At 40.4% G+C, this 17,035-nt stretch overlaps 1 protein-coding gene across 5 annotated transcripts in view; it reads left to right on the top strand.

The window, feature by feature from the left end:
- Window positions 1-17,035, top strand: part of FARP1 (FERM, ARH/RhoGEF and pleckstrin domain protein 1) — a 203,853-nt gene that overhangs the window by 110,765 nt on the left and 76,053 nt on the right. The window lies entirely within an intron of this gene.

The raw sequence follows: 17,035 nt of genomic DNA on the forward strand, positions 1-17,035 counted from the left end.
AAATTTTCATTTTGGCGTATATAAGAATGCGTTCCTGTACTTGGTGTCAGCACCTGACCTTCTCTTTTTATTTAGAAAAATATTTTCTTTGGACAGTAATGGGATGCTTGATTACCCACTGAGTCCAAAATGCCTTCAAACTAATCAAGTCTAACTTGAGTGTAAAGCCTACAGCATGGCACCTGCCTTGCATGAAATTCAAAGCAAATTGAATTGTTTGTCACAAGAGAGTGGCTTGGAGGTTGGATCTTCCCATCAAGGATCTAATCAAATTTTGAAGCATTTGTGCTCTGCAAGGAATGCAGGGTTTGCTGCTGTTAGTGTAGCAGAGAGGACAGCTGGTTTTTATTGGGGTTTTTTTCCCCTTGTAGCTGCACTTTGTTCAAGCTGTCAAGGTAGTGGTAAGGTCTGACTGTGTTCTGGTGTTGTGTCCTAGGAAGATATTCCTGCTTCTCTGATGTGTCATGTCAAAGATAGCAGATGGTATAAAGAGACAGAGCAATCAAAGCTGGAAAATTGTCAGGGAAATGTGAAGGGATGAGGCCAGAGAGCCAGAGCAGCTGTGGAGGTACTGTGAACTGGATAGCACACAGGGGAAAGGAATTCTTCAGCATCCCACCATTTGTGTTTGAAACTCATGTCTGCCCACATCTTCAAAAACATGAGAACTCTCAATCATCCTCATTACCTCTAGCAAATAATTGGGTTTGATCCTGCCTTGAGAAATTGCTCTCAGGAGTCGGCTGGGAATAATAGAAATTAATTTTTATAATTGTAACAATTAATTTTAATATTACTGCAGTACATGGGTCTCATTTGAGTGCAGATATGCACAGCCAATGTAAGTAAATATTTGAGAGGAAGTTGTCTTTTAAAAACAGATGAAGAAGCGAGCCTAAACCTGAGAAGTAGAGGTGCTTTTACAATTAGCTGGAGTTTTAGGAGCCTCTTAGTAACAGGATAGAGTCCATGGTTTGCCTCACATATCAACATATTTTTAAAGGGTTTTTTTTTAATTGGTCTACTGATATTTCTTTAGTAATGACCAACCTCTAGAGGAGGAGGAACTATGACTGGCAATGAATCAGGACAAAACCAAGGAAGAAGACCTCAAAACAGCTGAAAAACAAAAAAGCATTGTGCCCAGGACAACTGGCTGAGTGAGAGCTTTTGAGCAACCAGAGGGCTGTGGTCAAAGCTCATAGCTGCTTCCTGCTCTAAAGCAGCAAATTTCAAGAAGTCTCATTTGAAAGTTGAATGTTTAAATTAGCTATCTACACTCTTCCATTTTTAGGCATCATAGTGCTTTTGTGTGCTGAGTTTTGGACTCCTTCACACTTTGCTTCTTTGAATTGTCAACCTAAGCATTCAGAAATCATGAATCAGCCTCCCTCTGCCTCCAGTGGCTTAGAAACCATGAGATTTTAAGAAGTAACAGATGTTTTGTTCTTTTATTTGCCTTCTGGATTTTGAGCTTGAAGAGTTCATATTTTAAAAGTGTTTCACCTCAAACCCCAGGCTAACACTTTATTTATTCGTTCTTCAAACGTAAAACAGATTCTGCCATCAGCCTCAGTAATGGGGCTTAGAGAAGAAAAATTCTGTGTTCATGAGGAAATCGTGAGTTGGCATTGCTTGGTTCCTTTAGGTTATATTTGGAAGTATAGGCTGGGACTTGATTTTCTGGGTTACTGGGAATGGTCCTATCACATTACAAGCAGCCATATTATATAATCCCATCTGATATTTGTTTTGACTACATTTATTTAAAGTACATTTAATTTAAGCATATTTAGGAGTTATGTTTACTACCCTGTAAATTCCCTGGGGAAACCTCTTCCAGAACCTCACTAATCAAACAGTTAAAAATGTCTTCTAGTTTCTAGTGTAAACTTATTCATGGCCAGGCTAATACCCACTTGCTCTTGTGTTAATGTCCTGCTGCAGCTGATGTGAGCGTATAAGTGAGTTTTATTTCTGCTTTTGCTTGCTTTCCTGACACCTGGCTTTTGTTCATCTGTGGTCAACGTCACCTTTATCATTGCAAACTAAGAGAAAAATCAGTATAGCCTCCAACTGTCTTAAACTTATAAACCATCCCCAGTACACAGTGGCCTGTCATAATGTTCAGATGTTGTCCCAGTTACATTAGAAGTAGCATAGTCAAGGACAAGATAAGGTTATGCTGCCCCTAAAAATCAGTGTAATCAAAGGTATGCATATGCTTTTGATTAACATTTCATTCTAAAGATTAAGGAGAGTTTAATATGTGACGTGTTTTAATGGCAGTATGAGAAAAGAGTGGAGAAGGTATGCTGCTTACCTCCCAGGTGCTGTAGTCTAACCCAGTATCATGTAGCTAGTGTAACTGGTGGTGTGTGGAAAGCTGGAGTGGAAATGATACAAAAATTCAGGCAGAATGGGCGTTCTCTGGCAGTTGTCCTAGCTAATCATTGCAGGTTATATTTGCTCACATTACTTTGATAACACACTTTTCAAACTTGAATGCTAAGAATCAGAAAATTAGGCTGACATTTCGGGAGTTTCAGTGACAAATGCTGATTGAACTGAAGACTTGCACCTCAGTCACCTAAAAGATTTAGTTTGAAATTTGTCCGTGTCCTGGGCTTGTTTCATGTACTTAAGGTGATGTCTGTGAACATATGGGACATTGTGTCAGACCTTTGGTAATCAGGGTTCTGATGGATTAGCTCCATGGAAGCTTCTATCTTTATCTCAGACTTTCACCTGTGTGTCTCAAATTCTGGGTCAAGGAAGGTGAAAATTGAGATGCCTGAAAGTGAGAAAAAACCTTTCCCCTGGTTATTTGTTCTCTGTTAATAAACAGTCTTTTGATAATCTGGTTCCTAAAGAATCATGATTGCTAGTGGCTGGGCAAGTAAGATGCCCACAGTGAAAGATACAGGTTTGAAATGGCAAAATGAAGAATAATAGAATAGAAAAATAGAATAGAATCTCAGGATCATTTAGACCGGAAAAGACCCTCAAGATCATAAAGTCTTGATGGGCCAGTTGCTGCTTGTGTTACCACTTTTCTAATTTAACTGCACAGTCTTAGGGAGCTGTCTCTTAGGGAGGTAATTCATCATTTAAATACATAAGCTAATGTTTTTTCATACCCACCAATCCAGTATATTTTGACTATACCTAGGTTAATTGCATGACAGTTCACGGTAACAGATTTTCTGGAATTGATTTGCTGAGTTTTTACCAAAAAGACTCAAATCAAAATAATAGTGGGGGTTTATTTTGTTTTGCTTTTCTGGATGATTATCACTATATATAGAAACAGCAGTATGTGACCACACATGCTGGATTTCAGCTGCATTTGTGGAAGAGTACTGATGCCTTTGTCAAAAACAATTTTTGGGGTATCTTGGTCTCACTGGATACCATATTTCTAATTATTTCTCTTAGAGTTTCTTCTGCTTTTGTAGGCATTGCTTCTGTGTTGAATTGCACGTAGAGGATGGTAATAGCCTAGAAATTTTGTTGAAAAAGGCATAAGGTTTGTATTTTTTTGGGCATCAGTCTCTTTGAGGAAAGACCTACCACTTTGAAGTGGCAAACTAAAGAACATTAAAATATACCATGCACACTTGTTTTTATTTTATTCTGTTTTCCTCACACCCAAAGTACAGTTTGTTTGATGTTCAGCTCTCTGCTCCTGTTCAGCACAGGTTTTCTCTAAAATCCACTTACACTTCCTCCTCTGCCCTGCACCTTCAGTGAAGGAATACCATTACCTTCACACTTCCGTGATGGTTGTGAATCACTAGAGCTTGTAGGGAAAGGAGTTTTGGGTCCTTCTGCTGCTGAGGCTTGCCAGCCCTGGTGCAAGAAGGTGACAAGGTGACATCCACTTACAATCCAGCAGCACCTGAAAAAATTTTATCACCTATGTGAGTCCCTGCACTAGGGATTAGTTAGGAAGTTTATTGCCACTCTTGTGACAGGGTCTGTTTTTGGGCTGTGCCTTTTTGTGAGATGAAAAATATGAAGGTAGCTCAGAAACTGACCATTCAGTTAAGCTCAAGTTCTTCCTCAGATCTCCTGCTTAGACTTCTGTTCACCTCTTGGGGTATTTACAGTAAGTTTCTTTGGTTTTGTTATTGCAGGCATTTAGACTTCTGAGTTGAAAGCATCAGTAAACCCAGATTCAACTCAGAGCAGCTGTTGCTTTAGTTGTTTCTCTTTGTTATGGTATTTGGCTAAAAGATTGGGTTTGTTTTAACCATATAAACAAATGTCAAGAAAGAAAGAAGATATGTTTTCAAGGCTGAGGAAATGTAATATTTATCATTTCAGTCTTGATATAATCAAAGGTTAATTTTTATTCTAGTGGACTTGAAGTTTTATCTGCGAGTAAACTGCTATAGAGTGGGAAAAGCTTGCTCTTCTCTATTTCTGTATGGCTTTGAAATGTGCCTGTCTGTGATAGTGTGTGCCTTTCTGTAGTGGCACAGACTACAGGTAAAACATGTATGTGCACACATCAGAAATGAAGTAGAACTACCAAATGCAGTTTTGGCCTTTTCCCTTGTGAGTGTGCCGGGGAAATTTGCAGAGGGGGCTGCCAAGTTCTAGTGGATTTTTGGAACCTCATCCTTTTACCTCCCCTGTGCTTGTTCTTGGCTTAAGGACACAAACTTGTTTTTCAGTAGCAGTAAGTAACTTATGGGCAGAGTTTTGATATAAAGGCTGGTGGTTGATGCCTTTGTGACTATAACCCACATGTTTAAAAACCAGCCATGTAGTGGCCAGCACAGTGATTGCAAAGTTTTTTCCTTAAAAGAAAAAAACTCTTTTGAGAAGAGCATGTTGCCATGTTGCTGAGTGTGAAAAACCCCCTGTTTAGTGAAAACAGTACTCACAGATTAATTCAGACATAGTGATGCTCTTGAGGTCAGAGACTTTCCAAAGACATTAAGAATTTTTGGTTCAAGGTGTGTGGTTGTAAGGGACCAAAGTCTATAGTTCTGGGTTTTTCTAGTATGAAAAGTGGAACTCCTCAGGAAAGTAAAGCAGAATAGAAAGTATTGAAAGGTGAGTCTGAGCACAGAATTTTGGGTGATATTTCCCATCAGTCTTTTTATAGGTGTTTGATGGTTTGAAAATGTAATACTTGGTGTTGTAGCAGTGGCTCAGGATTCTCTATGAATAGTACCCATTGTTTTCACATAAGAACCATCAGAAATAGTACTATATCCTGGATACAGAGTATTCATTCCATTGAATGCTCTAACTGCAGGATCGAGTCTTCAGTTTATGACACCTGTTGAAAACGAAGCAAATTATACTTTTCTTTCCAAAGCACAGTTCCTGGTATCCTATCGTGCAATTGTGTTACGATATATTGGAGTGTTACTTATAAGACTGTTTAGAGGTTAGAGGTGTGGTTTTGTTAAAGACCTAGTGCTGTAGGGATCTGAATGTCTAGGCTGTTTTTGTTGTCAGCTTTGAGGAGCTTCAGATATTCTCAAGAAAGCAAAGCCTTGTTCTATTTGGTTTTACTTATTTATCTTTTTATAGTGTATGGAGTTCTGTAATGCTTGGAGCTGTGATTTACGTGTAGTACTTCAAGCCTGTTGTGAATCTTTAGAGGTCCTTCCAGCCCCTGTGTAGGATACTTGCCTCATACTGGCTGCACAAAGCATCTTAAATGTAATCACAAAACCAGATTTCACAAACCACTTAGCAGCAGCATAAAAGGTTAATGTATGTTTTATGCTGGATTTGAAGGCAGTGCTTTGGGTCTTTTTGCAAAAAACCTGTCTGTTTAATACAGTATACTATTGCTAGAAATAACAGTAACAGTAAGCAGATTTTTGCCTGTGGCAAATGCAGTCATTAAAACAGGGCTATAAATTGCCCCTTGTATAACTGCATGCATGGTGTGTGCCATGGGTATTTTTCAGCCTGCTACACTAAGTGGTGAAGGAAAAAAAAGCATGCCTGTGTGTATTTTTGATGTAACTGTATAAATATATAGCTATATAATGGTTTTTAGAAGTTGTATCTTTCCAAATCACTTATTGATCTATTAGTGTGACCATGCTGGATTCAGAGACTGATTGTATTGGTTATTTAACTGTTACTTTTAATTCATAATGCCAGTTCTTCACAACTGGAAGTATGGCTCTTGGACAGACATGTTGTTCCCATTATTTGGCCTCTAATAAGACCTAAAGCAGCAGCCTGCAGATAAAGAGCTTGGGTCACATTTTTCCTATTTGAGTTTCTTCGTTGGTTTTGAAGGTTATTGCTGAGTAATTTTCTGCTAGCAAAATTTTGCCTGTAGGGCCGCATGTGCTCTGGGAAATACTGTGGGACGTTCCAGCTGGCTGGCCTTGCAAGCTGCTCAATTCCTGAAGAGCGTCTCCATATGTCTGCAATGCTGGGGAGTCACTCAGCACAGGTTCTCAGCACCTTGCAGGGTGGTTCTGCTAAGCTGAAATTCGATCCTTATTCGATAGGCTGCTCTTGGACTCTGAATCTCCTCAAGCCATCACTTAAGTTTAAAAGTACATGGAAATCCTTCTTTTCATAGAATTATAGAATCATTTAGGTTGGAAAAGTCTTCTTAAGATCATCGAGTCCAACTGTTAGCCCAGCATTACCAAGTCCACCATTAAAACTTAAGCACCACATCTACACATCTTTTAAAACTTCCAGGGATGGTGACTCAACCAGTTCCCTGGGCAGCCAGTTTCACTGCTTGACAGCCCTTTCAATGAAGAAATTTTTCCTCATGTCCAACAATTTGGGCTGTTGTGACCCACATGCAGCACCCAGGACCTGGCCTTGTTGAAACTTTCACTGCTGACCTCGGCTCATCAACCCAGCCTGTCCAAATCCCTCTGCAGACCCTTCCTGCTCCTCAGCAGATAAACACTCCTGCCCAAGTTGGTGTCATCTGCAAACTGACTGAGGGTGCATTTGATCCCCTTGTCCAGGTTATCAGTAAGGATATTAAATGGGGCTGTCCCCAGTACTGAGGCCTGGGGAACTCCACTGGTGACCAGCCACTAGTTGGATGTGACTCCATTCACCACCACCCTCTAGGCCCAGCAATCCTGGGAGAGTTTTACCCAGCAAACAGTGCACCAGCAAAAAGCCACAAGCAGCCAGTTTCTCCAGGAGAACACCTCAGCATGATACTGAATGAAATTGGTTATTCTTGCTTTGAGACAACTTGAGACTTTTAAACCAGAATTAGAAGCAAAATCTACATGTTGGGCAACACATGTAGAAGAAGGAGGATTTTGCTGTTAATCATAGCCTGTGCTGTAGCTCAGCTGTGGGGACCTGTCCGTCTTGTAATACATTCTCAATCCTACTGTCTTTATTTCTGCTTTGTCTGCTATTGTCTTCTTCAGGCCTTTCAAGACCATTATCTTGCTTAAATTCTCAGCCTTATAAGAATGTATCTTTCTTCTGTTTCCCAGGACAGGAAATGCCACGTATGTCGTATCTCTGGCATGTGGAAAAACTGCAAGCAAAAAGTGTGTGAGACCATATGATCTTACCTGTGCAAAAGTTTCAGATAAGATTATCTTGTCTCATTTTAGTTGTTTGAACATCAGATTCACAAGGAGTAAGGCTCTCGCAGTTGTCAGTGGGGTGAGAGCTGTGCCAGTGGGCAATTCACCCCAAGCATGTGATCTATCTCTCTCCAGATGGGATGAATTTCCTATCGTGATACCTCTCTCATGTCCAGCTGCAGAGAGACAAGCCAGATGATCAGTTTAGACATAACACATAACTTTTAGACAGCCAAAGTTGGGTGAGTTGAATTCCACTGTGGCCACTGGCACAGCTGTGGGATTGCATGAGTCCACCATTATTGCCACAGCTCAGCCCTGACAGAACTCCATTGCTTTTAATGCACTCACTGCCTTAGTTAAAAGCATATTTAGGGACATATGGGGACACAAGCACATTTAGGGACATCTGGGGACACTGTTGCCAGTAGTTATGAGGAGTGAAGTGGATTTTAATAGTGTCATCTCTTGATTATAATTATCAGGAGTGGAGCAACATTGGTCATGCTTCTGCTGAAGTGCAGGTGATGGGGGAAGTTCAAGTTTCTACTGCTTTCAGGATGAATGGCTTTTTGTACAATGGCAAATATGTGGTCTGTAGAATTTTTATGTTCAGTATTGAATCCACCTGTGATGTCAGACAGAGCTTGTGATTTCTCAAGCTTTTAAAATTACTCACTGCAATCCTAACCCTAATTATAAATCTCCAGCAAGGGCACATATCCAGATATATTCCGCATCACTCAAAAAGAAATGTAAGCCCTTCCTTAAATACTTGATTTAATGTCAGGATATCCTGAAATAGCTGGTGGTGAGAGCTATCCATTCATAATGGATGTGAACTACATTTTTTTTTAATTGGAAAATATTTGTCTGTAGTAGTTTAGTCATTTGGATTCAGTTTCGGAAGACTATTTAAAATATGCTGATTATGTCCTCTAACATCTTTCGTGTAAGCACTTATCTGTTTCCTAACAGCACAGTAGACAAAATACCTCATGAATGTTAATGATAACAAGAAATAAGCACACCACCATGTTAAAGATCATGGAATCCAAGGGGAGAAGCAAAGTAGCAATGAGATAAAGGCCAGCTTCATCTGTTCAGTTTTGCCTGGCCTGAGTGTTTCTCTGAAAGTACCTTTTCTTTTCACTTGACATGAAGGAATTCCAGGGCAACTGGATGCTTAATTGCTGTTAAAAATGGATAAATCTCAAGTCAAACAAGGCTCTGAGGGTCATGGGGGTAAATATCTACCCTAGTAAATAATGTGAGATTGTGTGTCCTGGTTAGCATGTGACTGAGAGTGAAGAGCACCCTGTTTCAGTGCTGGGAAATCATGTTTCTTTATAAGCGAGAAGGAAGTGTGTGGCCTTGGAATAAATGGTATAAATGGTTACTGGCAGTGATGAACATAACTCATCACTTTTCCTGGCCTTAATTGTTCACAGTCTGCTTATAGTTGTGGTATGTGGGATGAAAGGAATTACCTGGGAGGGCGTTGAGTTCTTCTTTTGGATCACTTTCTTGTTTTCAGCCCTTTTCCCTGTCTCTGTAGGCTGTGGAGAGAAAGTAGGGGTAGTTTGTGGCTGTAGGCAGATGCCAGCATATGGGAGCAATAGGAGGTATTGTCTGTTGGCATTTGTGCTTCCTTAAACTGCAAGTACTGGTTGTTTCCAATGCCAAGATGGTGTCCGAGTATGATGGTCCCACAGGCTGAGCCACACACTAAATCTGTCATTGGTCTAATCTCTGTATCAGACTGTCACTTGAGTAAACTGCACTTTGCGCTTGGAGCAATTTGTTCTGTAGCTACTTGTAGCACATAGTAATTACTTTGTAAGATTTTTAGTACCAGTAGAGGGGATGAGATGTGAGTTCCAATTATGACAGAACTCTATGTTTGCTAATATTTGCATTTCCTCAGCATGATTTTAGACCTGCTATTTTAGTACAAACATGAAGACTTTTTTTCTTTCTTTGTGTTCTCTGGGTAGCTAGAAGCAGAACTGCAGCACTTTGGCTTACCTGGGACATGATGGCCCTCAGCTCCCCCCACTGTGTGGTCTGAAGGAGTCTCCCTCTGGGACTCACTCAGAAGTTGCTGCCTTTGGTTAGCTTGGATGGACCTGTTGAGGAGTATTGATGATCTGGGAAGAATTAAAAAGCCAGAAGGATGCCAGTGACATGTGTCTTGACTTACCTTTCTTATCCTTCTCCTGGCCAAGACCTTGCTTGATGTTTTAGAGTAGACAGGATGCCTCAAGCTGTTTGGTTGCAACAATTTAAGAAATACTTACAGTCTGAAAAAGCAAAAGCTGATAATATTGGCTCCTTAATACCAGATCAGGGTTACATCTCTCCCTGGTTTAGTCACATGGTGGTTTGTCAAGCACTATTACACATTGTGATTAACAATCAAGGACAGTACAAGAAGTATATTAGCAGTAATCATTGGCCAATGCCATTATGGTCTTCTGTAGACAAAAATTCTTTCCCTAAGGAGATTTATTCTGAGTCTGACAGGGTCTTCTGACTTCTCTAAGTAAATTATGATGAAGAAAGATAGTTCCTGAAGCTGGTAGCACAGCAGTGTTTTGGTGGAGATCACTGAAGTATGTATATATGCTGGCACAGAACTTCACTTGAGGGCTGGTGAGAACATGGATAACCTTAACATTTTATAAATAGGCAAAGATGAAGTATATTTAGTACGTTTCGTACTAGGCATCTCGGTAATAGTCACTTGTAGCACAATCAAGGGAGAGGATTGTCCTGCTCTACTCTGCGCTGTTGCGGCCTCACCTTGAGTCATGTGTGCAGTGTTGGGCAACACAAAATAAGAAAGTTATAAGGCTCTTAGAGAATGTCCAGAGGATGGTGAAGGGCCTGGAGAGGGAGCTGTATGAGGAGCAGCTGAGGTCAGTTGGTCCATTCAGCCTGGAGAAGAGGAGACTGAGGGGATGCCTCATAGTGGTCAGCACCTTCCCCACAAAGGGAACTGATCTCTTCAGTGACCAGTGACAGGACCAGAGGGAATGGCCTGAAGTTGTGTCAGGGGAGGTTTGGGTTGGATATTAGAGAAAGGTTCTTCACCCAGAGGGTGGTTGGGCACTGAACAGGCTCCCCAGGAAAGTGGTCACAGCACCAGCCTGACAGAGTTCAAGAAGCCTTTGGACAGCGCTCTGAGGCACATGGTGTGACTCTTGTGGTGTCCTGTGCAGGGCCAGGAGTTGGACTTCAATAATCCTAGTGTGTCCCTTCCAACTCAGCATATTCTATGATTCGATGATCCAGTTTTGTTGTTACATTGTAAATAAAATGTATTGCTCTCACGTAGCCCAGGAATCTCTAAGTTACCTGGGTATTAACATTAAACAAAGCATATTTACAAATGTAAATTTAAAATGAGATGTATTCTGTCTCTAAGGACGTAAGGACTGGGGTTTCAGCATTAAGAAAAACCCACAAATTAGATAAAATCAAATCCTTTTCCAGTTACACACATTATCCTCAAGGTTAAATGGATTAAAACTCTTTCTGGAGGAATTCAACGTAAGACTGAAAATGTGGTCAAAGAAGTCGCATTGTGGCTGCCTGATGCTTGACTTCTGATAGCACATCCCCAAAGACTTTTCTTTGACGTACCTTGAACAGAGAGTGCTTGTTTCCCACAAAGCCTGTTGTTGCTGATAAAGCTCTTTTATATCTAAGTGGTATCTAATATGGCAGTGCTGTATTCTGGCCTTAAGAAAAAAACAGTTGAGTGGCTCATTTGCCTTTGTAAACCTGCTGTGCCTAAAGATATATTTTAGCAATTTTGTCCAAAGCCCAAATCACAGCAACTAATTCTGTACAACACACATTTTTAAACAGAGTATAAAGGAAAATATTGTTGTACATGAAAACAAAATAGAAGCCATAAAAGTTGTGTTTCAGAGGCTGCGTTTATGCACTTGTGATAGTAAACGATGATGCTTTCTTTTGATATTTGAGGCCTCTATCTGGGTGACACAAAGCAGATCTCCTGGGAATCTCCTTAGCTTGAACAGTTGGTGTGGCTGAATGAGCAGTGAAGCAGAAAGGTGTAAGTTGTTGTCTCTGAAGTATTTCACATTAACTGCAGGCACAGGCAATTCTGTAAGGTACACACACATAAATATGCACACACACACACATGCAGAAGCAGTGGGAAATCAGCTGAAAGTTGAATGTTCTGCCTAGGTAAAAGTAAAATCCTGCTCACAGTCAGGAGGAAGCTCTCTGGAGATTAATGAGAGGCTTTTGCCCAGCTCAGACCACGTGCTGTTAACAGACACCATGTACAGCTTGGAAATCCTGCTGGCCTTTCTTCCCTCTTCACCTCCTCCTGCCCCAGAGATACGAGCACAAATCCCTTCTTTCCCGGGTTTGCCACAAATGTATAAGCAGATCTCGCTCTGCCTGTGCTGCTTTGCTGTTTGATGCTAGGTTCAGCATACAGGTCAGTTCCAGCAGGTTGGATTTTGAAGTGGCTGAAGGTGAAGTCAGTTTCCGCAGTGCACACCAGCACCACTCCACTTGTGCTCCCCGTCAGTGATGGCCACGGTTACGTGTTGTTCACTAACATAACCATTCATCAGACTGCTACAGTCTAGAGGCAGTTCCACCTTTCAGAGACCTGAGGTGACTCATGGATGGATTTTTTAGAGCATCTGCTGTGTGAGGAGACACTGCAAGTTGCAGGCAGGCTGCAAAGGGAGAGTGGAAAAGTTCCTGAGGATCTTTCTGAAAGCTGTAGTTGTATTAAAAAGGGAGGTAGTTATTTTTTATCTTTCCTTGAAATTGTGACTTGACTACATCATTATGAGGTGCCTCTGAAATCTGCTGGTAGAAGCAGCCATTATTGTAACTCTTACTGATGCCTCTTCCTGGTCTTAAAATCAAGAATCAAACACGGTTAGAAGGGAAAAAGGGGTTTTACCTCGGTATTTATTTTAAGGATCCTTAGGTGCACATGTCCAGGTGGAATGCGCTGAAATGCACACCGCAATGCACACCCACAAAAGATCTGGTATAACATTATAGGTCTTACTAATTAGCATATCTATCAAAGATTCCCCAGTGAGAGGCTTGCGTGAGCCCCCCTCCCCGAGGAATCTCCCCCTGGATGGTCCTATCTCAGTTTACAAAATGTGTTCTGGAGAGGACCTTGGTGTCTGGGGCTTTCTGATCCCTAACTACAAGGCTTCTAAGATGTTTAGTCTCCTAGCTTAACAAAATAAGTCTAAGAATGTAGGCCAAAACCCACTAAGAATACAAAAAAGCTATAAAAAGGTATATAAAAGGGGTATAAAAGAAAAGGCAAAGAATCATCATAGCATCATTACCATACCAATTCCCCTAACTCATCTGTCCACTCTAGTTTGTGTCTCAGACTAAAGGTTGCACTTTTCAGTGATGCACAAAACAGAGTTTGTCCCTTCCCCTTACAAATACCCTAAGAGTAGAGACAGTTCTCACTTTTTCTCCTGTGTCTTTGCATGTTTAAAAGACAGATCAGACTCCAAGCATATTCAGTTTTAAGGTCTTTTGAGGCTGCTTAGAGAAATGTTGAATACGTTTGCTGTATGTCCATCAAGTTGGTGACAGATCTTGCATAACCAAAAAAGGAACTCTTGTGTATTGGGGACTTGACTGGCGAAAAACTACTCAAAAGTTCTGCCTTTCAGATACTTAAAGAAGAGATCGCTTTTGAGGCTTAGTTTTGCTCTTGCAAGTTTTGCTTCCGTGAAAATGCATTGTTGGTATGCATTTTGCTCATTAGAAGTGAGCTCAGATCATCTCTTTCAGTTTCACGCTCAAATACAAGATTACTCCACATCCAATCTGGAGCAGCTGCAGAATGCTGCAGCCAAGCTTTTCTTTAGACAGGCCAAATGCAAAACAGGCTGGTACCAGAAGGGTCCTACAGAAACTCTTAATTTAAATTGCACGCAAGGTTGGCTTCCTTACCCTGCCTTGCATTTTGGCTGTCAGAGCTCTAGATCCAGCTGGATCAGTGGCCTAGCTGAAGACAAAAAGTTAGGGTGTAAAATGACTACATTATAGGTTAGCAGCAGCCACAGCTTGAAGGCTTCATCTAGGGGTGTCCTTTTTGGAAACTTCTGTATCCAGTTGTTAAAATGTGCTTTCCTTCCTCTGATAAAGTAAAAAGTAAAATATGTACAGTCCCAGATGGTGTGAACTCTGAGATTAATAGTAATGTTGAGACTGATGGAAAGGTTTTTCCTGTTCCATTTAGTTTTGCTTTAGATTTAGGATTTAATATTTTGCCTGAACACCTCTTACTTTTTGTTGGGGTTTGTTGTGGAATTTTTTTCCAGGTCTTAGGCTTCTTGCATTTAAATGAAATTATTTTCTTCAAGGGATTTTAGTGCAATCATGGCTGAACTAAAATGTATCCAAATAAAAATAGTAAATAGCCTCTTTGCATCTCAATCTGGTTTTATAGTAATAACTCCCATATACTCATAACACTTCATGTTCTCATGTTTCCAGTCTGTATATAAGGGTTCTGTTTTCACATTTGATGACTTAAGAATTGCCTACTTCTTCATTCTATTAAAGTGTTTACTTATGCGGAAAGAAAATAAGGAAAAATGAGCAGGCAAAGAAAACAAAATAGAGAAGCAAGCACTTCTTAATGTTAAAAAAGGAAAATCTGAGAAGGTGGTTAAATGATTTTTGCAGAGAGAGGAGTGGTAAAGTGGGAGGCAAGGGGTGAGGGGTGTCACAGAGTTTGGGGTTTCCATCCCCAATTATACGCTGGCTGCTACGCTGCTGAATTACACTGAAAGCACTGAATGGTGCCATTATATTCCTTTTCAAAAGTTGTCGGCTATGAAATTCAATCTGAGGTATTTTTAATGAGTGTTCTGAGCCTCAGTTGCAGCTCTTCCCAAGAAACAACGAGCACAGTGTGCCGCTAAATAGAGCCAGGGCCGGGGGTTAAACTCATTCAGTTTTTTGCTTGCAGGGAGAGAAAGTAATATCAACATTTATTTGACAGGTATATGCTTGGTTCCAGAGTTGAGCTTTAGTGAAACAGCTTTCCATAAAGAAAATGTTCTGAAAAATGAGGTTCTATCAGCTTCATGTCAAACTCCCATCTAGTTTCTCAAAACAAATCTTGTGGCATGTTTTCCAAAGCCAGTGCCCACAGCGCACATGCTGGGCTTGTGCTGTGGGCATCCTTGTGCTGCAGAACACTGGCAGGCACATCCCTATAGGCAGAGCCTCGTGGTGGAGGTGCAGCTCATGCCAGATGGAGACATCTGCCTGGTTACACCCTTGGCTGTCAATTAAACATAGATAATTCAGAGGTAATCTTCGTCAGAGAGATGCCTGCTGGCATCCCTGTGTCTTCACTAAAGGTTTTCATGTCATATCTGGAATGGCTTTGGTGTGACTCTGTCCCTTGTTGCCCCTCCGAACAAAACACAGCTTTTCAGAGAATTTTTAGTGTGCGCCTGGTTTTAAAAAAGCCACATAGCACAAAAGTATTGTTGCCTTCCACCTTTCTTACATGCTGATTTGCGAAGTAGTTTGCTTCGTATCATGAGGAAAGCACTGTTTAATGCATCTACCCTGCAACTCTCACCAAGATCGTAAATTCGTGACTGGCTGGCTCTGGTTTTTGCAAGTCATAACCACACAGTGTCGAGGCTCTGAAGCTGGAATACATCGTGTGGATGATACTCTTCAGAAAGGAAAATAGTCACTTCCAGCAGTGGATGGTTGCCTTGCTGAGGGGAGAAAGAACAGCCACAAACCACTTTAAGTTTTGCTAGTAAAATTAGGCAGAGATGACTCAGCATTTACAGGAGCTAATTTAGGGAATAAGATGACATATTTTTAGTAAGTTTTCTCATAGTAAGTTTTGTTCTTTTAATGCCTCATTTTTCTTGTCCACACGGTGCATTTTAATGATGTTCAAGGGAAGTAACTTGGGTTTAGTAACAGTGGTGCTGCCAAGAGGTTTCCACTGGAAGTCTAAGAATTTAATTGTTGGTGTGTGAAATTTTGCAGCCTTAAACAGTTATTTAAAAGACTTGCTCTGCCACTGCGTATTTCCCACAAATGTTTTACATCTATCTGAAGGAAGTTATGGTTGTACTACAAGAAACAAGGTTTTGGTTTTTTCCAGGAGGACTAATTAGCTTCTGCAGAGACCTGTTTTTGCAGTTTGATATTTTTTGAGGTTAGGGGTTTTTCAGCATTACTGAGATCTGCAGTCACATTTCATGGGAAGGCGTGTGTTGTCCCCATTGGGACAATTTCTTAGACGATTTTTAGGCAGATAACGATGAAGTTTTCCAGCTGAATTCATAAGCAGGTGTGATCAGAGCACCACTTTTAAGTTGATAAAGTGAATTTTAGGTGCATATGTGTAAAATGTAGGATTTTGTAAAATCAGTACAGAAAAGTTAATACAAGATCAGTTGTACTTTCTAACTGAGAGTTAAATGCCAGCTAGTTAAAATGCTGTAAATAGAGCCAAAGGAACCAGTGAACCAGGAAACTAATCATGGTATTTTGTTAATGTTTTTCACCATGACTAACATTTTGTAATAAACAGATGTGCACTTAGACTATCTGAATATTTTTGGTTTATATGGTTCGTGGTGTTTAGCCAGTGAGAAGCTTCAGTTTTAATTTGGCATTGATGGCAGAGAGATGAATGTGTGAAATAAATTCTGTGTAATTTTGTCCATACAGTTACCTGAGGAGGAAATTCTCTAGGCTCCATGAATCTGCCTGTTTCTTCCTCTTTCCTCTTTGCAAAGGGCTCCACTAACTTTGTGGTGGTTGCTGCTGATTCTGCAGTAACAAACATCTTGTCCACTGGAAATTTGAGTAATTGAAAGGTGGCAAATAAAATCAGTATTAATATCAGTTTGCATTTGTAAGAACTGCAAAGAAACCAAATTATTGGAGCATTATACCTGAAGATGGTCTGTGATGTAAAAGGCTCAGTTCTGAAGGTGCCCAGCCCATCTCTCCTCCATTTTTGTGTCCTCTCATGCACATTGAAATGGCATCTATAATAAATACAGTGTGGGTGGTGTTTGCCCATTAAGGTACAAAACTGTAATTTTATGAGCCAAGTGAAAGTAGACCAAGCAGAGCCTCCAATTCCATAGCTTTACTATACTGTAATTATGGAGATGTATAGTTACCTGAGGATTTACTGTAGCTGAATTTTGTATTAGTCTGATTCTGCTATAAGAAAAACCTTAACTAAGCAGTACTGAAAATAGCCTCATCATAAAACTTTTCATTAGCTTTGCTAGATAATATTTTTCTTTTTCCTTCCACGGCAATTTAACTGTTAAAGAGGATTATTTAGTATTTACTGTTCACCTGAATTTTACTGTTGGCTATTTCTACTAAATTTGATTTTTGGGCACTGGAAGAGAGTTTAAGGT

The sequence above is a fragment of the Corvus cornix genome, chromosome 1 (genome assembly GCF_000738735.6).
Source record: "Corvus cornix cornix isolate S_Up_H32 chromosome 1, ASM73873v5, whole genome shotgun sequence".
NCBI lineage: Eukaryota > Metazoa > Chordata > Aves > Passeriformes > Corvidae > Corvus > Corvus cornix.